Source organism: Ursus americanus, chromosome 23 (assembly GCF_024610735.1).
Source record: "Ursus americanus isolate L20-20 chromosome 23, mUrsAme1.1.p, whole genome shotgun sequence".
NCBI lineage: Eukaryota > Metazoa > Chordata > Mammalia > Carnivora > Ursidae > Ursus > Ursus americanus.
In genome coordinates, this window is record NC_142149.1 from 11823099 (window position 1) to 11844880 (window position 21782).

Here is a 21782-nt window from a genome sequence, read left to right on the forward strand (position 1 = left end):
GGTGGCTGGGGACAACTCTTTCAAGAAACTTGGCAGGGAAGGGATGGAGAGAGATGGGGCCATGGGATGGAGAGACGGTTTGGAGCCTGGGCGGTTAGGCCGTTGCTACTTTAAGATGGTAAAAGCCGTGGGCACGTTTATGATACCTTAGGCCCCTTGGCGCTTGGCTGGGGATTGATTCGGAGCTCCCAGGGCAGGATGAGTGTCTTCCTCCGAGGCTGGATGAATTAGAAGAGGAGGAGAGGTCAAGATTGAGGTAAATGTGTTGGTGTGAAGGCGAGACTTTGAGAAAGGTCAGCCTGACAGCCTAGATTTTTTTCAAAGACTCAGGGGAAGGACTGTCCGTCGAAAGTGAGGGACCGGGTTGGGGAGGGGCAGGCTCAGCTTGAGGATGGTCGTAAAGATTCTGAGCAACACTGGAGGGGACGAGAAAGGCAGCCACGCGGTGGTGGGGCCATTGAATATGCGGCTCTGAGGCCCTTGTGCCTCAGAGCAACCCGGTTGTGTGGTTTTCAGATCTTCTGATCTGGAATTCACGGCAAGGTCAATGGGGCTGGGCTGAAATATTTTACTCATATAGAAAGAGTTAGCTGAACTGATGAGGACAGCAAAATAAAATTGAAGAGAAATTGTTTAACATCCTCAGGGGAACACACTTTTCAAGGATGTTGGCGGCATCCATTGACTGCCCAAGTGACAGAAAGATGAAAAAAGGCCTTATCGGTTCATGGAAGTAGGTCCATACAATTCTTCCTTGACCACACCTCTTAACCTGGATTGTTTTACTCAAAGTCCTCAAAGTTAAACCTTCTATTTTTCAATAATTCAGACTGAGCAATGGGAATGAGTAAAAACACGTATTTTAAAATCTAATGCAGGGGCACCTGGGTGGCTCAGTCGATTAAGCAGCTGCCTTCAGCTCAGATCATAATCTCGGGGTCCTGGGATGGAGCCCCAGGTCGGGATCTCGGCTCAACAGGAGAGTCTGCACCTCCCTCTGCCTCTGCCCCTCCCCCCACTCGCGCTTTCTCTCTCTCTTTCAAATAATTAAATAAAATCTTTTTTAAAAAATGAAAAAAATAGTATCTAATGGAATTTTCCGTGAAAAAAAAATGGCTGCTGAGAACCAAACACCAGTTTACGGGAGAGCCAGGTGACGTATACAAGCGGCACTTTGGGTATGTGCCTTCACCGTGGGGCCAACAGTCAGTGTCCTTGTCTCTGTCCCTCTAAACCCAAAACGGATCCCTGGAGGATGGAGCAGGAGAGGGAACAGTTAGCCCATGGTCCCTTGTCCCAGCTTTGAGGAACAGAATATTCTTTAAGGGGAGTGGGCGGAGGGGAAGGATGGTCCCCTGAGAGGGACCACCGTCTAGCAGCAGGTGCCTTGCTGGTGACCGTAACAAGAGCTAACATGTATCGAGGGACCCTCTGCTCTGACATTGTGTTTAGGACTTTACATGGGCTTTCTCAGGTGACCCAAACAACAGCGTGCGACGTAGTTACCAAGAATGTCCCCTCTGGAGATGAGGACACTGAGACCCTGGATTTGCCTGACGCAAGGCCTATGCTTTGAACCACGGTGCTTTACCGCCCTATATGTGGTCCATCCTACAGAAAAGATGATTCCAAGCAAACACTTTATTGCCATAAAGAAATTAGCCCATTTGCATCTATTAACAAATGCTTTTTCTGCATTTCCAATCACCTATATATGTGTCTGTTCTTTGGAACACCCTCGTGGAGTTCCCTCATTAATTAAGGAGTCAAATAAAATCTTTGATATGTCTGTTTTATATTTGCTTAACTGTTACAATTTTACCTTTTTGAAAATTATCCTTGAACAGTTGGCGTGGAAAGGGGCCCCTGGGTGCCTCAGTCGGATAGGCGTCTGACTCTTTGGCTCGGGTCGTGATCTCAGGGTCATGGGATCAAGCCCTGTGTTGGGCCCCACACTGGGTGTGGAGCCTGCTTAAGACCCTCTCTCTCCCTCTCCCTCTGCCCCCACCCTGCCTGCACTCTCTGTTTCTTTAAAAAAAAACAAAAAAAAAACCAAGAATAGTTGTCATGGGAAAATGTTTATGCTACAGACCAAGGATAGGCAAACTACAAATTGTGAGCCAAATCTGGCCTTCTGCTTATTTTTGTAAATAAAGTTTTATTGGAACACAGACACACCAATGGCAGAGTTGAATAGTTCCAACAGAGACCGTATAGCGTGCAAACAAAATATATTTACAAGCTGGCACTTTACAGGAAATTTTGCACTGATCCCTGCTATAAATGGAAAAAATTCACCAAGCAGGATTCCAAAAACGTATTTCATGTGCATATGCATACGTAGAGACAAAAGTCTAGGAAGATATACAAAATGTGACCTATGAATCATTCTTGATTTGAACATCCTTTGCCTTCCTACCCCACCACCAGCCATAGCGAAGGTTCCTTTTAGTATTAAGTGGAAGTCCAGCCTCAGAAAGGATTGTCATCCGATGTTTAACATAAACTTATTCATTCCAAAATGATTCAGAAAGTTTCCACATTATGGCGGACTGTCAGTAAGGTGACCAATTTGTCTTGATTAGTCTGGAACTTCAAACACTGAAAGTCCCACGCCCAAAGAATGCCCTCGGTCCCACACAAAGTGGGACAACAGGTCACCCTAACTGGACATCAGACTGTCCCGGCTTGGATCCTGCCTCTGCTGCGTATCGGCCTATCGGCCACCCGTCCTACACACCCGGTCGTAGCATGAAATGAGGTCAGCATGTGAACAGGGGCGTAGGAAACCCCGACAGTCTGTGCAAAGCCTTATTATCACTCCATCCCCAAAATAACATTATGGATTGGGTACACTCTGTGTAACCTGGTAACAGAAATAGGATGAGAGAACAATTATCTAGGAGGTGGTCATATAATTTGTTGTCCCCACCAGGACAGTGTTGAGCATGAAAGGGGAACTCTTACTAATCATACTGGGATAACAGTACTGAATCAGGGCTGTCTTGCGTAAGCCGGAACAGAGGGTCCCCTGGTCATGGACCATAGGATGACTTGGGAGCAGGGCGGTTTCCTGGGTGTGCAAGCCGTTCAGCCACAAGGGCCTCCCTCACGGAGCCCTGGGCATGGTTTAAGGCTCTTGCTGTTGCCATCTTGAAATTCAGAACTTTTGAACGAGGGACCCCACGTTTTTATTTTGCGCTGGGCCCCACAAATGATGTAACTGCACCTGGAGGGAGGATAGTATCGTACAGCAAGGAGATATGGCGTGAGCTCTGCAGCCCCTTCCAGATGAAGGCAGCTGGGCTTCTGGGCCCCAGAAGGGTAAGTTCTGGTTTTAAGCTCAGCTGATTCGAATCCCCTGGGCCTAAAAGTGGCAGCACATAATCAGACGAAGGGTGGCGCCTGGGGTCCGCCAGCTGCCGCGTTACCCCGTTCTGCCCCTCTCGGAGCAGATGCAGGCCTGCAGGGAGCGGCCAGCCCGCACAAGCTCGGAGGTGTTCCCAGGAGCGACCTCATGCCTGTTTGAACTCTGGTTTTGTTCTTGGCCGACTTTTCCGCAGCCTGGCAGTGGCTTGGGCAACCGAGCGGCTGGAACCCTGTAGGGCATTTGCGTCTAAGTCCTCCTGTGAAGTCAGCCCTACTGATCTGGCAACCCCCAGCCCCACTAATGGCTGTGAATGCCATTTACAGGGCTTTCAAGGGCAGTAACTATAAAATCCAGTCCACTGTCTTAACAAACCAGAACAAAGCCAGGCAGTGTGCTTCCTGGAAGGGAGCAGCGGCTCCAGCCCTGAACGAGCAGTGGATCCGAAACTCCGGCCTGAGCCCTACACAGATGCAAGAAGCCCACCGAAGCGCAGACTGCTCCAGCCCGATTTGGGGGGGCTGGGGGAGCAGTGGAGACAAGCCTTTCCAGGGCCCCACTCTTCTCAGTTCGGGCAGTTTCTGGCCCCTGCACTGTGTATGACATCAGCGCCGGATCGTTCTGGGTTGCGGGGGGACTCTCCTGTGCATTGTCAGACATTTAGCATTATCCCCTCCCCCTGCCCCGCAGCCCAATAACCCCAAAATCTCCCCAAACGTTGCCGGATGTCCCTTGGGGAGCAAAATTGCCTCTGATTGAGAACTCAGGTTTAGGGCAAAAAAAGACCATCCGTATTTAGGGTGATTGCAAGGATTTGTTGAGCTCATGATTGTTAATGAACTTAGAACAGTGTCCGACAGGGTACACACTCTATAAGGTAAGGATTTTTTTTTTAAGATTTTATTTATTCACATGACAGAGAGAGCACGCACAAGTGGGGGGGTGTGGGGGGGCGGCAGGCAGAGAGAGAAGCAGGCTCCCCGCTGAGCAGGGAGCCCAATGTGGGACTCGATCCCAGGACCCTGGGATCATGACCTGAGCCGAAGGCAGACGCTTCACTGACTGAGCCGCCCAGGCGCCCTCTAAGGTAAGGATTTGTTAAATAACTGTAATTGTTGAATCCCTGCTCCCGGCACCGCCCCACCGGGAGACCGGCTTGGTCACATGCACTGTGATGACACCACGGGCTCTCCTTGCCTGCTCTGCCCCCCACCTTGGGGTCTTGCTCCTGCCTCTGTGTGGGCCTCTGACGCTTGCTCCCCGGGCAAATGTCTTAACCTCTCTGTGCTTCTGATCCCTCACTGCAAGATGGGGGTCATCGCTGTGTTCATCTCCTGGGGTCGCTTGTGGCCTTGTAGGAAACACTCCTGCAGCAGAGGCTGGCACATAGTCAGTGCCCCCGGACTGACCCTCGGGAATGGCTGTCCCCACCCCACAGTGCCCTGCAGGTGTGAAGATAAGCTCGCACACACTACGTGGGCCTGGGTGTTGTGTGTGTTTCAAGATTGGAAACTGGGCACTGCCTCCAAAAGCCGATTGGGATTTTTCTTTTTTTCTTTTTTCTTTTCTTTTCCTCTTTTCTCTCTCTCTTTTTTTAAGACTTTTTATTTACTTATTGGAGAGAGAGAGAGTGAGTGCGAGAGCGCGTGGGCAAGCAGGGGGAGGGGCAGGGGGAGGGGCGGGGGAGAGGGAGAATCAGACTCCCTGCTGAGCAGGCAGCCACACTCTGGGCTTGATCCCTGGGCCCCCGAGACCATGACCTGAACTGAAGGCAGATGCTTAACCAACTGAGCCACCCAGGTGCCCCTTCTTTCTCTCCTTTTTAAATGGGAGTGAGTGAGAGGCTGGTGGAGCTGGGTCCTACTACCAACGGCCCAACCCCACTATTCTAGAGGCTGCAAATATCACCTTGTGTTCTTAAAAGCATCCTCTGCTGCTCGTCTGTCCCCTGCAGCCCCTTTGTGGGAGCGGGCTGCGGGCTGGGGGGCCTGACAGTAGGGCGAGTGAGCGTCCAGGTTTGCCCAGGACGCACGGGGCTCCTGGGAAGCTAAAATCCAGAAAGTCCTGGGCCAGTCGGAATAAGCTAGTCACCATAGCTGAGAGTTTGGGACTCCATTTAGACTCCTGTCTGGATTACAGCTTCACCGGCTAAAAGGATCCTTCCTTGCCCAAAACCCTATTCCCAGAGGGAGATATGAAGTGGGAGACGGAGAGATGCCTGCCCTGTTATGTCCCAGGGGCACTCAAGGCAAGACCCTGCCCCTGGCTTCCCCAGGGACGCAGGCACCACGCCTGGCTAGTGTCCTTGCTTCCTTTCTGCCTTTCCTCGTGTTCTGGGGTCTGGCCATGGCAGTCCAAAGCCTGTCCCTGGGGGGGCTGCTGCCCCAGGCCCAGCCCCAGCCTCCAGCCCCTTCCAGCCCCCACCTGTGTCAGGGTCCCCTGTGCTTGCTCACAGAGGCTCTGCCTCCCCCCGGGGTGGCCCCTGACACTGGGTCTCTCTTCTTAAACAGAAGCGCCGGAACAAACCTCAGTGACTTATCAGTGCTTTGCCTTCTTCCAAGCCTTCCAGAAAGCACACCTGTGGATGAGGGCAGCAATTAACATTATTATCCATAAAGAATCACAAATAAAACCCAATGGCTGTTGCGAATGGTGAGAGCCATAACCACTTCAAACATGGGGGGTTCGTTTTATTTTCTCTGATGCAGAGAGGGTGTATGTATATGAGGCGTGTATGTGGTATAGGAGTTGTGTGTGTGTGTGTGTGTGTGTGTGTGTGTGTGTGTGTGTGTGACTGTGCCACTTTTCAAATTTCCCGCTCCAGACCTCTCTGCTCCAGGCAGAGAACCTAGACCCACTGGAAATCCCATAGCTCTGAAATTGGCCCCAGGGAACCAGCCTGAACAAGGACACCAGAGGGGACAGACCCTAAGCAGTGCCCACGGAGGTGAGGAAGGAGATTGAGGAACCCCTCTGCAAAAAGGCTGTAATAAGCCTAAAATTTTAACCCACGCTTTTGATACCACACCAAGGCCCCAAGGCCAAGGAACGAGAAACTTGCCCTCGCACAGACACACACACTCCAGCCTTTGCCAGGCATCGTGGTAAGATGATCCAGAAAGAAAAAAACGAGGGGGAGAAAACCAGATGGAAGGGGAGAGGCTGCCCAGGAATGGCTGCTTTTGTCAACTTGAATTTGTTTGCAGATGAACGCAGTGTTGATGGGAAGGAAGTCCGTTTGTCCCCAGAGGGGATGCCCATAGAGAAGGAAGCTTTGGGGTCAGCTCCCAAATACAGACACACCTACAGACCTGGGGGCCATCACTCCTCCGCAGTCTGGGGAGAGTTCTGGGTCCTACTAACTCTAAAACCACGGATGCTCCCAGCCCTCGCAGTGACTGGGTGGTTCCTAAAGGATCATCGGGCTTTTCCTGGAGGTAATTTACATCTTTGTTTGAGCCAAGGCTCTGCAGGCATTTTTCTGCCACAGCTCTGGGCTTTTTTTTTTTTTAACTAAATCCATTTAATACTCATGCTTATTCTAAATGCCTTAGATCAATACTTACAACTTGAAACAAGCTTTCGCCCCCCAGTGAAGAAACTACCTGGCCCCGATCCCTCCTGATATTTCTTGCTCTCCTGTAGTTGAAAAGTGCCTCTTGTGGGGGAATTTTGAAATCGCGACTGCCAAATACCTCGGGTGGAATTCAGATTGGAGCCCATCGCACATTTCATGCTTTCGTGACATTCTTGTTCAGGAATGAATCTTTTATGAAAGGTCTATTTTAAGTTGCACCCTTCCAGAATCTTATTTTTGTCTCAGAAAGGAAAAGGCAGGGGCAGGAGCTGGAGTCGTCCGACTCACCCTGAGCCTGGCTTGGCTCTCCCAGAGGGCGGTGGGCTCCAGGCAGGGGAGGGGCTGGCTATGCGTGCGGGCCCTGCCCTTTTTTTTTTTTTGCGGGCCCTGCAGTTTTTTCAATCAGGTGGTTTTATTCAACTGAAAACGAATTCCCCAGGATTTAAGCACACTTCTTTCTCTGCGCTTCCCCACGAAGGTGGAGAATCTCGTGTGATCTCAGGCACCAACTGAGGACCAGTCAGATTTCTCACCTTTGCCAGGGAGCAACCCCTTTGAATTCCCAACACCTCACGGGCCTGGAGGCTGCTTCTGGCCCTCAGTCAGCGAGCAGACCCAGAGTTGTTTTTCCAGGTGTGGGGGACGGTTTCCGCGGAGCCTTTTCCGCCCACTCTTGTCTGTTCATTCCACAGATTTTTACTAACTTCTGTGGGGAAGAAAATATCCCCAAACCTGGAAAGCAGGCAAAAAGATGATTACGTGCCCTTGCAAAGTGGTATGAGAGCATTGTTTAGATACCCTGCGGGACATGGGCTCGGAGACAGGGACTCCTGTGCTGGGGGATGCTCTCGGGAGCTCCACTGGTCAGGTAGTGAGAAGAAGGGAAAAATTGGGCCACGGAGAAGCTGGCCTGCAAGTGGGGGTGGCTCAACCCATCCCATGGAAAGTTCCGGAGCTGGGGAGACCCTTCACTGGGGTCCCAAATTGAGGCAAGAGGACCAGGCTTTGTCACACCTGTTCAAACCCCCCCCCCGCAGGGGGATGGGGAGGGAGGTGTAACTTTGGGGAGGCAGCTTCCTCCCAGTAAGGTACAGAGCTGCAAACGATCAGCAGCTGATATTCGCAGGTGGTGAAGGAAGGCTCTGGGCAATACCAGGGGGTCATTCAGTATGAGGTCATTCTGAATTCTGATTTATTATTGATTAAGACCCAGACTCCAGATGCTAACTTATAGGAAATCGATAAGTTGCCAATGATGTTTGTGTGGTAGATAAGCAAACAATTCTGCTAGAAAAGATAGCCCCAAAGGTTACAGATTTATTGTCCTGTAGGCAATTCACCAGTTTTGAATTTGACTTAGTAGCGAAGTCACTTCCAGCAGTCCTGCCCTCAGTGACAACCTACACTTCAGTCTCTTGTACACTCCTGTGAACCAGCTTTGCCATCCTCGTTTGGGGATTAAATAAATCTCTGACCCATGCGGGGCTGGGACGGGGGGGAGGCGGGGGGGAGCACCTCACCCTCGTCCCAGCCCTGGACCCATTCTCACGATATTAGCCTGCATCACGTTTTTAATTTCTTGAAAGTTAAACTTTGGCACCTCTGAGCACCCCTGAGACAGTCAGTGTTGATTTGGCCACACCCTGGCGAGGTCTGGGTATTTGTTGAAGTCCATACCTCACTCCAGAGTGGCTGGAAGCCACTGTGTTGAAGGCAGTGTCTGAGACACAACGAGGAAGCTGAGAGGCTGTCCAGTAGGGCAGGTTGGAGCTGAGGCCCTGGGTCCAAATCTGCTGCTTACTGTTAGGCATATAGGGTCCTGGGCAGATGACTGAAACTCCCTGAGCCTCAGCCCGCACAGCCTTAAAACGATGCTTGCGGAGCTAATGCGTGTCCGGTGCTTTGCCGAGGGACGGCCACGTAATAAGGATTCAATAAATGGCAGGTGTTATTACCAGCCATTCTCTGTTTACTATGGTAAATGGATAACACAAAATGTAAGATTTTGGCAATTTTTAAGCATACAGTTCTATGGCATTAAGTAGAACACATAAGTAGAACTTATCTATTTCCAGAACTTTTTCATCTTCTCCAAGTGAAAATCTGTGCCCACTGAGCACCTACTCCCATTTCCCCCTCCCCCAGGCCCTGGAAACTGCTCTACTTTCTGTCCTCTATGACCTTGACTACTCTAGGGACTTCATATAAGTGGAATCATACGATATGCATCCCCTTGGATATGACTTATGTCACTCGGTGTAATGTCTTCATGGTTCATCCCTGTTATACCATGTGTTACAGTCCCATTCCTTTGAAGGCTGAAAACGATATTCCATTGTCTGGATACACTGAGTTGTGTTGATCCATTCATCCATTGATGGACACTTGGGTTGTTTCCACCTTCAGGCCGTTGTCACTAAAGCTGCTATAAAATGGGTGTACAAATACCTGTTCAAGTCTCTGCTTCCAGTTTTTTGGGTGTATACCTAGAAGCCGAATTGCTGGATCATGTGGTAGTTCTGTCTCATGGTTTGAGGAACCGCCATACTGTTTGTCCATAACGGCCGCACCCTTTTACATTCCCACCAGCAGTGCACGGAAGTTCTAATTTCTCTACCTCCTCGTCAACATTTGTTATTTTCTGGTTTTGTTTTGTTTTCTTAACAAAGGCCACCCTAATGGGTGTGAAGTGGTGTGTCATTGTGGTTTGAAAACCGATTCAAGTCCTTTGCCCATTTTTTTTATTGGGTTGTTTTTTATCGCTGGGTTGTAGGAGTACTAGCTATTCTTAAGAGGAAAGCTCCACCCAGCACACACACACACACACACACACACACACACACACACACACAATTACACAAACACACTCTGGGCCATGTGTGGGACTTGGAGGGTTGGAACAGCTCTCTGAAACATGAAGTAAGAGAGTGCCACAGCAGTGCGCAGACTTGCCTGGAAGTCAGCCATTTGGGTCAGGAGTGCAGGCTACACTCCTAACCAGCCCGAGGACATCGAGACACTGGCTTCCAGTGAGCAGCATGGTCTAACCCAGTGAGATAAGTGGCCACAGATAAAGCAACTCAAATACTGAGACGACTTGGCTCATTACCCACCTACCAAGAGAGGGCTTGGTCTTTGCACGCCAACCCCTGTACTGACCTCATTTGATCTCACATGACAGAGAAGCTTAACAAACTGGGACCTGCCCCTCCCACCCTGCCCAAGGCCAAGCCAAGGAGGGAGCAAGTGACCAGGAACGTCTGAGCTGAGAATAGGAGACCCAGTGCCAAGACCAAGGCTTCCCTTTGCACTGATTAAGTAGAACAGCCTGGCATCTTCTAAGTCCAGTTTGGTTTCTTTGGGTTGTGCATCTAACTCAGGGCCTGGGACATTAGGAGAGATTCGATAAAGTGGCATTGCACTTGATGGCCCTGGGTGAAACCTGGGAACAGCCCACAGGGAAGTGTTTCTGTCTCTTTATAAGGGAAACTAAGGCACCCCCTTGCTGAGGACAACACGTTGCACTGTATTAGCTTGCTAGGGTGCCCATGATAAATCACCACAGACTGAGTGGCTCAAACACCAGAATTCCATTGTCTTGAAGTTCTGGAGGCTGGAAGTCCAAAATCAAGGTGTCAGTATGCTTGGCTCTCTCTGAGGGCCATGAGGGAAAATCTGTTCCATCGTCTCCTCCTGTCTGGGGATGTTCTGACCATCTTTGGCATTTCTTGGCTTCTGCTCTGTCACTCTGATCTCCGCCCTCACCCTCAATGGGGTTCTTCCTATATCTCTGTATCCTCACATGGCCATCTTCTTATGGGGACACCAGTCATATAGGACCAGAGGCACATCTATCCTAGTACGACGAATTATGTCTGTGATGATCCTATTTCCAATAAGGTCATATTCTGAAGTATTGGGGATTAGGACTTCAGCATGTGAATTTAGGGGGATATAGTCAACCCATAATGGCATCCAAAATGTACATCAGTCCCCTCCTTTCATTCCGAAACCCAGAAATTAGCACTGATATTTCTTAAATAATGTGGGGGAGAGGGGGTGTCCTATCATCTGGGGTATCCCCGACCCCTAGCACAGGCCTTATGGAAAAGGTAGCTACACAGGTTTAAGCATCAGATAGGCCTTTCCCCGAAGCCCAGATTCACCATTTCCTTCCTGGGTGACCTAGAAAATGTTACATAATCTCTCTGATGAGCAGTTTTCTCATTTATATAAAGGGGATGAAAAGAATCAAATGGTAGAGTTGTCGAGATAAAGAAGATTAAATATAGCTCCTAATCCATAGTGAAAGCTTAAATACATCAGGGCAGGAGAATGGGAATACAGTAACAAAGACCCAGTTTTTAGCAGGGCATGAGGCCACTAAGCGTCCCCTTGCTGCTAAGCGTGGTCATATGACCAAGCTTGGCCAATGGTATCTAGGCATAAGTATCACGTGAGAGCTCCTAGGAATGTCCTTAAGAGAAGGTTGGTGCATTCACCCTTTTTGCTTTTCTTCTCCACCTTCTTCACCTTCCTGATGCTGATGGACATGATGGCCAGAGCTGATGTCTTAGACCGTGCAGAAATATATATATATATCTCCATGATTAGTATACACACATGATTAGTAATCCTGCAAGCCAGGGGACATTTCTCCTGTTTAGCAGATGATGCTTGATGGTTGGCTTGAGGCTCACAGCTATGGAGCCATAGAGTCAAGATTTGAACCTCAAGTTTCCAAAGCCTGAGCTCTCCCCAAAACCACATTCAATTCCCCAATGCTGTGTCCTCCTTGCTGTTGGGGAAACTGTACAATCCTAGGCGTACACTCACATTGCTCTGAGTTGCTGTGCATGCAAGAACCCACCACAATGTAGAGCGCCCAATATGGCGGAAATAGGCAGGCTTCGGAATGTGGGGGAGACTGAGGTACAAACCCCGCTGCCCCACTCAGCAGCTCTGTGACCTTGGATGCATTCCTTGGCTTCTCCATATTCATTTCTTCCACTGTAAACAGTAAGAATGCCCACCTTAAGGATTTCCCATGAAGACTAAATTGGAACCAATGTGATAACTTATTTAAGTGTCTGGCAAAAGAAAGGATTCAATAAATATAAATAATAATTCTCTTCCCTTTGGTTTTGTCTAGAAATCCTGCCTCGTAGGGAATGTGGGGACAGAAAATGGGGCAAGTCTAAATTATCTGTCTAACCAGTCTTCATCCCCATCAGGCCTCTTGCCTGGCAACCTGGTGGAATTGAGGGACATGAGTTAGAGAATCAGAAGACCAGGAGTCATTTGCTGGTTGGGTCACCTTGGGCAAGGAATGTAACCTCTCTGAAGACCTAATGAGATCGCACACACGAAAGAATTTTATAAATTATAAAGGGTGAGCAAACAAAAATGGCCGGCTTGTGCTCAGATGCAGCCTGGGGAGAGAAACCATCACTCCACATGTGTTCTTTTTAGAAGACAGCTGGACAAAGGACTCTCCTCCACAAAAGACTGGGGAAGGCAGTTTGGTTAATGGTCCTTCACCCAGAGGCTAAAAGGTGAAAGGTCACAATGAGGCCTTGTCTACCAGGGGGATTCCTGCTGAGAGGCCTGGGGGCTGGTTGCCCTTGTGAGGCCCAGAGCAACTGGCTCTCTCTCCAAAGAAAGGGACACTTTGTTTTCGAGATTCCAGGCAAGCTGAAAGAGAAGGAGGAGGGTGGGCAGTCCGGAGGCTGCCAGAGTTACCCCTTGCTTCCTGACCAACGCGCTGGACACTCAGCAGAACCCAGATGCTCACTTGTCGATTGTCTGTATGACCCTGGTTAGCTGACCTCTATCAAACGTGGTCTAAGGCCCAGCACTGCGCTAAGGAACACTGTCTCACTGAACCCTCACCTGATGGGAGGTCGAACTACCCTTTCAGGATCCCTGTTCAGCTGACCTGGTGACTGCGGTTCAAGGAGCTTCCTTGAGTGACTCCAGAGTACGTGCCATCCCGTGCGAGTGATCTCTAGAGAGGAGACTGTGCTCGCCCGTGGCTGGAGAGACAGAAATGATCCCAACAAGGGAGCTGGCTTGAAAACCAGGGAGCAGCAAAGGCTTGACTAGGAAGAAGGATGTACACAGAGCTTGGGGGCCCCACCTCCATCTATCCTACCTTGTTCACTAGCTCAGCAGGGAAACCACCACCCTACCACCACCCCGGGATTTTAGAGACTTTAGAGTCAGAGCCTCTCCCACCCCAATACTTACACCCAGCCAGTCAGTTTGGCCCAAGGTCAAATGGCTGGTCCTGGGCTAGGAGTGTCTGGGAGTCTGCGTCATCTGATCCGCATCGCCATATGTCCTGAAGAAATCGGTACAGGTTTCGATGCAGGAAAATGGGTGAGATGGTGACAAAAGCTAGTCATTCCAGGCCAACATGGATCAAGCTCCTTGGGCTGCTTTACTCTACCAGTATCTCATGGGTTCTTATTTCATCCTCTCAGCAGCTCTGGGATGTGGTTCATGTCCCTACTTAGCAGATGCAGAATCCAAGGATCAGAGAGAGGAGGAACTTGCCCAGGGTCATGCGTTGCGGGAGCGGGAAGCCCAGACGTTCTCAATCCAGGTCATTCCACCATCTGGAGTTACAAAGCAGGAAGATGGGGAAAAGACACTTCTGGAAAGGCTCCTCCGAGGAGGGGTATCTTGCACTTGGAATAATCTTAGCATGGGAGCTTGGGGGCCAGGCTGCTTGGGTTCGAATCTTATCTCCACACTCACCAGCCCGATGGCCTCAGGCTCCCCCTGTAGAGCAGAGGGGATAATAGTATCTATCTCTTGGGATTATTGTGAAAATTAAATTAGTTACTAAAGATAAAACGTTGGAATAATGTTTGCGACACAGTAACCCAGGTGCTATTGTATCATGGAAGGGAAATAATCTTAGCCCAGTGACATCACTATTGAAGGGTGATGACAATCTGTTGAGCCTCTCTTCTGTGGCGGGCAGCGGCTTGATGGTTCCATTTACATCACGCGACAGCTCGCCGCCATATTGCAGAGCGCTGGCTTTTAGGCCCACTTGAAGAAACTCAAAGCCAGAGAGGATGTGGTTGCCAGCCCCCACGACAGCCCCCAGGGTCCCTCACCCCCTGGTGTTCTTAGCCTTGTACACCCTTCTCCCACACGAAACAGGGCCGACCTATGTAACCAAGAAGATGTTGTGGAAATGCCGGTGGGTGTCCTCTGAGGTCCTAAAACCCACGGCAGCTTCCACGTTGCTCTCTCAGATCACCAGTCTTGGGGAAAGCCAGTGGCTGTGACATGCAGGCACCGCACAGCCCTCTGGGGAGGCTGATGGGACGAGGACCTGTGGCCTCCTGCCAGTGGCCCCACTGATTCACCCACATGTGAGTGAGCCCTGAGGTCACCCATCCAGCTGACATCTTGGCCAACCTCGTGAGAGATCTGTAGCCAGAACCACCCGGTGAGCCACTCCTGAACTCTTGAACCACAGGAACTGTGAGATGATGGATATTTTTTAAGCCTCTGAGCTATCGGGTTAAACAGCAAAAGATAATGAACACAGAAGCAATTTGGATAACAGGATTTAAACCTGGACCTGTGCCTGGTTCCCGTCCATGCCTGTGGCCACGACCTCATGGTTAAGGAGTGGTTTCCAAGGTAGATGAGAAGACGAAGGATACTCTGGGTAGAGGCATACTGCCTCCCATACCGGCCCGTCCCCCTGGGTCCAGTTGGCTGGAGATGACGGCACGTAAAGACGTTGCGCTGGAAGCCGACCCAGCCTGACTCGGGAGCAGAACTGAGGGCTGCCTCCAGGTTAGGGCTGCTGACTGACCACCTTGCTCTTCACTTGCTGAGGATGTGAGGAAGGGGGCGTTCATCTTGTTGGCAGCCCCTGACTCAGGCCAGTGGCCATGGCAATGACCAGCATTCAGAGCTTCCTCCAAGCCTGGGAACTGCCCAAGGAGCCAGCCACAGCTGTCCAGATGGGCCCTCCGGCGCCCCAGGGATGTCCCCTCCCCCAGGCAGAGTCACCCCAGGTGGGCACAGCTGCCTCCTGAAGGGGCTCTGCTGGGAAAAGGCAAGGGGCCCTTTCTCCCCACTCCACCCCGGGCCTGGAATCCAGCCTCTTTCTCTCAGCTCCCAGTTGCCCTCTGCTCAGCAGGGCACTTGACCTCTCCGGGAAGGACCGACAAACCACGCGAGCCAAGTGCTCCCAGAGCCTTTCTCTTGAGCCTGCCAGCATTCCGGGCTGTGGGATGGCCAAAGCACCCTGGCTCGCTTTGAAAGTGTCTGGGGAGCTTTTGATCCCCTGGAAAAAAAATGTGTTTATTATCAGAGACTGTTTGTCCCAGGTTTTAGTGTCCTTAAGAGACAAAGTGAATTCTTTCTGTGGTTAAGGAAGCTTCAGAATTGGAACTTGGAGGGGCGGGCAGGGGTAGGCACCGGTCAGAAAGCAACATCCATCACCCAGGACAGAAGCAGGGGCTATAAGCTTCATGGGGGCGGCAGGGCCTTGGAGGCCTGGCCCTATCGCCTGGCCCGAGGACCCAGGTCTATCTAACTGCAAGGAGGAGGGGAGGAGGGGAGGACAGAGCCAGTGGGCACCTCAGCCTTTCCACCCTCGGCTTTGGTGGCCACGGTCAGTCTGTCAGTCTGTCTGTGGACTCCTGTCCTCACCCCTCCCCCTCCCTACTCCCGCCAGTGAAAACCTTTTCATAGCATTTGTTGGGGACAGGGCACCCCGCACATTCCACAGCCCCCCCAAGAAATCTGTGAGGCTGATAATGACAGCCCAGCCATGTTCCCTTGGGAGCAGCCACGGCTTGCTCTCCCACTGAGAGCTTTTAAACCTATTACTTCAAGTGAGCCTCATGTTGTAAATAGAGAGAACCTGGGGCTTTGGAACCAAACAGACTTGGGTACCAATTCTAACTCGGTCACTCCGTGGGACCCCCTGGATAACCTGGGTCGAGGCCCTGAGGACCTCAACTTCAGACTGCTGTTGGCTGGTTAAATGGCTAACAGGTGCAGAATGGGGTGTGCAGGGCCTGGCGTGGGACAGAAACTCAGAAACAACAGCTATGCTTAAGAATGAAGAGACCGAAGCCCAGAGAGGGTGAGTGGTGATTTCAAGGTCACAGAGCCCAGACCAGGCTCCACCCAGCTTGCCATTTATTTCCCTCAACTGGCCAAACACCTCCTGTCCCTATCTACAAAGATTTATTTATTTACTTAGCACGAGCAGTGCGGAAGGGTTGAGGGAGAGAGGGAATCTAAAGCAGACTTTGTGCTGAGCACAGAGCCCAACGTGGGGCTTGATCTCATGACCCCGAGATCATGACCTGAGCTGAAATCAACATTCAGAGGCTCAACCAACTGAGCCACCCAGGTGCCCCCCCACCCGGTCCCCATCTATAAAATGAGGACAGAGTTACTGTCTATCTGTAGGGGGTCTAGAAGGACAAATGAGGGCAGTGTGAGTAATGGTTGATCGTGTGGACTCTGGAACCAAGTGCCTGGGTTCAAATCCCAGCTCTGTATTTGTGGACTCCATGACACTGGGTAAGTTATCCACACCTGGGTGCCTCAGTTCTTCCATTTGCAAACTGGAGCTAATGAGGTCCCATCTAGGCGTGCTGGGAGGATTTAAGTGGGTTAGTAATCCATAAGCAGAACCATTATTCGGACAGTCCGCTGCCCAGGGGTGCCCACGCCACAGAGACCTGGGCTAGCCAAGCAGAGGGAGATGGAAGGAGCTGGCCGCAGAGCGAGGGCCCCTGCCCCTGCCCCTGCCCCCGCAGAGGGCTTGGGGGATGAGGACAGGCATGGCTGGGTGCTGACCAGACAGGGCTGGGACAGGGAGAGAAGACCAAGAGGACTGGAGGCCAGCCCACCACCCCCGACCCCCGCCGCCCCGCCTTCAGCCCCGTGTAACGTGACGAGTGCCTCCTCCCAGCATTAGGAGAATGGTGGGCATGCAGCCCAAGCTCTTGGGTAACCTGCTTTTGAGCAATTCTCGAAAGGAGTACAAAGTCCCAAAGGAGCATATGTCGGCGGTGTCATTACATCCTCCGGTTTGATCTCTGTTTTAAAGACATTCATTAATCTGTCTCACTTTAGTTTTAGACAGCTCATGCCTAGCCATCAGCCAGACGCTGGCCCCTCTCCGAGACTAGACTTTGTTTTCTGATGGGTTTTTTTTTTTTTTTTAATAATAAGTGGAGCGATTTCTTAATGCTTCTTTCAGAAGGGGGAAATAGAAGTCACTTCTCGTCCTATCAGCAGCTTGCAAACTATGGAAAATCAGGGGCTTGCTCTTTTGCCAAATTAAGACAAAATGAGTTGTCTGCTAACAGGGCATTCATCCATCTCTGTTTGGGGACTTTTCACCTTTCGGCGATTTTACCTTCAGGCATCAGCTTCTCCTGTCAGCCTGCGAAAGAATGGGGTCTTCCTCGCCCCACTGTTGGCATGATTTCTGTATTTGTGTTCCCAGCAGCTAACACAGTGCCCGGAAACTAGGGTCTCAAGTGTATGCCCGTTCTTGCCATCTCCACCCCCACTTCCCTTCAGCGAGACATATGGATCACTGCGGGGAGGTTGTGGGGATAGAGTTTTTGACAGCCCACGCAGTTCCTCTTCCCTCTTCTGATACAGAAATCCTCTTTCTACCAGGGACCTGTCTCATGTGGTTCAGATGAGGTGAACCTTGTTCATGGAGTCAAACTGAGGGTTTCAGAGGGGAAGGGGGCTGGGGGGATGAGCCTGCCTGGTGATTGATGTTAAGGAGGGCACGTATTGCATGGTGCACTGGGTGTTATACGCAAACAATGAATCATGGAACACTACATCAAACACTAAGGATGTGCTGTATGGTGACTAACATAACAGAATAAAAAATTTAAAAAAACAAAACAAACTAACAAACAAAAACCGTGTAACCCTCTCCTAGGCAGAGTTCCTCACCTCCATGAAGATGGCTGGTGTAAGCCTGGACCTGTGAGCCAAGAAGATTTGCTCCGAGCACCCCCAAGAGAGTGGGGTGGCTGTCTGATGCGGTGAGCACTAGCCCCGTGGAGCTATTTACAGTCGAATTCAGTTCCTCGCTCCCACTGGCCACGTTTCAAGTGTCCAAGAGCCACACATGCCTAGTGGCCACTGTGCTATATAGCACAGATTTAGAACCATTCCTTAAAGGCCAAACAGATGCTTCCACATAGCTCTATTTCTTGGGACACTTGTCCATGGAACCCGGCCACACTGTGGAAAAACAGACCACATGGAGAGGACCACGTGAACAAGAGCCAGGCACTCGTTGAGCAACCAGGGGAGGGGCAGCACCAATCCGCCAACCATGAGTGCACCATCTTGAAAGCAGATCCTCTTGTCTCCAGTAAAACCAGGCCAGGAGACGCCACACAGACCAGAGATGGGACTTCTTCACTGAGCCCCACTTAAACTGCAGAGTCAGGAGCAATCTAGGATGATTGTTCAAAGTCACTGCATTTTGGGGGAGGGGTTTGTTAGGCAGCAATAGATCACTAGAACAATGACATTCTGTCTTCGATTTACAAAAGAACTCCCTATATCCTTAGAGCCAAGCCTCCATCCTGGCTTACGCTGGTTCACGTGCATTTATTTGACTTGCAACTAAAGAATGAAAACTGTTGAAGGCCTCTTTTCCCATTTTAGACAGGAGTGGGGTGAGGGAAAATAAACTAAGGCTGTCTTTCTGGTCTGCACCCCTCCATGTGCGTTCACGAAAGAGTCCTGAGTCTTTTACACATGTATACGTGTATTTGTGCAACAGGAGCCTTGAGCTTTTTTACTCTCTTAGAAACTAGTTATGGGGATTTGCACACAATGGACACTCAGCCCCAGACATGACCATCAGCCACACCGTAGTCACAAATCCAAAAGACTGCTGTGATTGAGAACAACGATCCGTTTTGGTGCAAGCTGCTCTCCCCAGCAATCATTACATAATGCTGCAGGTGCACACATCTCAGCCACTCTTCAACTGGTACAGAAGGGAAAACAAAGGCCTAAAGTCTGGACGACTTGGCTGCTTGCACCCTGAGAGATCAGATTCTGAACCACTGCCAGGACACTCAAGACCCCTCGGTGCCCTACGGTTGAGCTGGGCCTTCAGCCACAGGCACCAGGGAGCCATCGTCAGGACAGAGGCAAGAAGGAACCGGAAAAAGCTGCAGTCCATTAAGAAGTTTCAGTTGATCAAGATGTACCCATGACAAGCCCATCACAGCAAAACCGCCATGTCCTGTAGGATTTCCAAGACCTGTTGGCAAGAACCAACATACGGAATTCCAGTGCCATCAGTGAATTTCAACAGGGCCTTAACACATGTGGCAATGAGACTTGGCCCATTATCATCTCCAGGGATGAGGAAGTACTGGCATCAAGGAGACTAGAACATACAACCCTTGCTATGCGTTTCCCCTCGCCTGGCTGAGCAATAAGGACTAAAAGCAAGGCCCAATATCATGTGTTGCCTTGACATCTGGGGAAACTGGGAAGGCGTTGAAGGTCCTAAGTGCAAGCCCCCTCCCCAGGTTGCTCCCATGGATGAGATCCCCTAACCAAACAACCCCCTTGTCGAGGGGCCAGGCACGTTCCTGCTTATCCCTGAGTAGTGGGTTTCAGTTCCCTGCCAACCCATGGAATTATTCCGAAGAGCCGATATATCCTCCCATGGAACCAGCAGGCACCTCACCCTTTTGATACTACAAAGCCTACCTGTCTCCCGGGGCCCCTGGTTATTCACCCCGTGGCCACGCGCAACCCCCATATGGAGGTGCGTGGTGTGCCGTGTCCTCCTCCCCTGGGATGTGAGTATATGTGACTAATAACCTGCGGCTGATGCACTGGGTCAGGTGTTGTGTGTTCTGCCATTGTCACAACCCGAGGACAGGAATCCCCCCTCACCAATGGGATGAACAGAAGGCAATTAAAACAGCCTTTTAAAAAGCTTCTGGTGTCTCCTTACCAGTAGCGTTGGTGGTGCTGGGAATATCAGAGCTCTTCTGCCGTGTAGCTGCCTTTGCTTGTCTTGGGCCTGGACTTGAAAGATCTTCTCCTTGGCACTCTCTCGGACGGTGCCCTCCACTCTTCCAAGAGCGCCACGGCCAGGGATTCTGGCGGGGGAATGTGATCATCAACGCCATTTGACAGGTGAGGGCCTTGGGCTTGAAGAAGTTCATACACTCGCTGGAGGCCACACCTTTGATCTGGAAGCACAGACCACAGCTTGGCTTTGTGGCCCCTTCAGTGGTTCCTGAAGGGCATTGGGAGTTCAGACCCAAGGCAAGCAAAGGTAACTCATGCACTAATTCTTTCACTAGGACTGCTCTTGGGTAATACGGTCAGAGAAACTCATCCTCCTGTTCTTTTAAGAGTTCCCAGCCTTTCAGAAGGAAGGACAGACTCACGATTAGAATACCTTGAAGTTAAAACATGGTTCCAGGAACCTTACTGTGTTCTGTTTACATTGTGTATTAGTTTCCTGGGGCCGCTGTAACAATCTCAAACTGAGTCGCTTAAAACAACAGAAATTTATTCTTTCACAGTTCTGGAAGCTAGAAGTCTGAAACCAACATGTCACAGGGCCATGCTCCCTCTAAATGCTCTAGGGGAGAACCCTTGCCTCTTCCAGCTCCTGGTGGTCCCAGCAACCCTTGGTGTTGCTTGGCTTTTAGCTGCATGAGGTCAATCTCGTTCTGTGTCTTCAGGTGGCTTTCTTCTCTCTGCGTGTCTCTGTATCCTCTCCTCTTAGAAGGACACCAGCCAGGAGCACCTGCGTGGCTCATTCGGTTAAGCATCCGGCTCTTGATTTTGGCTCAGGTCATGATCTCAGGGTTGTGGGATCGAGCCCTGCGTCAGGCTCCACACTCAGCGGGGAATCTGCTTGAGATTCTCTCTCCCTCCTCCCCTCCCCCTGTTCTTGCACATTCTCTAAACAAACAAATAAGTAAAATCCTAAAAAAAAAAAAAAAAAAAAGGACACTGGCCATTATATTCAGGGCCCACCCTAATCCAGTATGACTTCATCTCAACTTAATTATACCTGCAAACACCCTACTTCCAAATACGGTCGCATCTTGAGTGGACATGCATTTGAGGGGATACTCCAATATCCCCACATTGTATTCATTGGTGCTGTGAACAGGAGCCCGTTGGGGTATCCGGCGCTGACCGCAGCTGAGCGAGCACCCAGCATCTATTGTTTCTAGTTCCCCTAGAGCATTCTCAGCTCAGTAGGTCTTCTAAACCCACCACCTCCCTCCTTCACAAACTGCCCCTTCTCCCACATTCCCGGTGTTGGTGAACAGGGCAGCCGCACATTCAGAAGCCACTCGTGCCAAAGACTTGAGGGTCAATCTCAACATCTCAGCGTCCCCCCCAATTCCTCCACCCCCAAACCTAAAAGTCACACAATCTCCTATGTGTGTATTCTCACACCTGTCGCCGCCTCTTCACTCCTTCTCATTTCTGCCTTATGTCTCCATCACCTTCCACCAGGACCCCTATGAACATCTCCCATCCCCCATCCACTCTGCACCGGAATCATCTACAACACGAAACTGGCCAGGGCATTCCCAAAACCCTTTCAGGAATCACTTGAAAGTCATGGGTCCTCAGCGTCTGGCACTTATCACACAATTTCCCACAGAATGTCAAGGGTTCACAAGATCCCATTACGCACAGAGCAAGGCTTCTCAGACTTGAAGTCACCTGGAGATCTTGTTAAAAGGCTGTTCCTGCCTCAGTGAGTCTGGGGTGGCCCGAGAGTCTGTGTTTCTCCAGCTC